Genomic DNA, 559 nt, shown 5'->3' on the forward strand with positions numbered 1-559 from the left:
TTGTTGTAATATATTACTATATTAATGTAATTAATGTAGATAGTGTCATCAGATGTAACATTTATACACCTCACACACTAACCGAGTAGATAATAAAAACTTGATATTATCTACACCCCAAAGACTGCAAAAGTGACACAAGCAACACGACATACAGACTGAAATATCCCCAACGGTGAGATAAAATTTTCCCTCGGCAGACACCATGAGTGAGACGTACTACATAGGGGTTGATGTCGGCACAAGCAGCGTCCGGGCGGCTTGGTGTCTCGCCTGGGGTCTGTGATGAAAATCCCACACTATACCCATCACCGTCTCGAACCCCAAGCCAGACTTTTACGAGCAGGATTCGGAGGTGTTTTGGGAAAAGCTGTTTGCGAGGCCGTGAAGGTAACTTGTAATTTTTTTTTTTGACGCTTAATTCATTTTTGTATCGAGGTACTGTCTTTCTTGATATCATTATTTAGTTCTGAGTTTGTAATGGTTATGGTAATGAATTTAAAGAAATATTAATTATGACGATGATTGATTAGATTCGTTATCATAAGACTGTTAGTAG

General features: G+C 38.6%; 1 pseudogene; it reads left to right on the forward strand.

The window, feature by feature from the left end:
• The first annotated feature begins 73 nt into the window (after positions 1-73).
• LOC119588834 overlaps positions 74-559 on the forward strand; it is an 8,495-nt pseudogene continuing 8,009 nt past the window's right edge.

This window comes from Penaeus monodon, chromosome 24, assembly GCF_015228065.2.
Source record: "Penaeus monodon isolate SGIC_2016 chromosome 24, NSTDA_Pmon_1, whole genome shotgun sequence".
NCBI lineage: Eukaryota > Metazoa > Arthropoda > Malacostraca > Decapoda > Penaeidae > Penaeus > Penaeus monodon.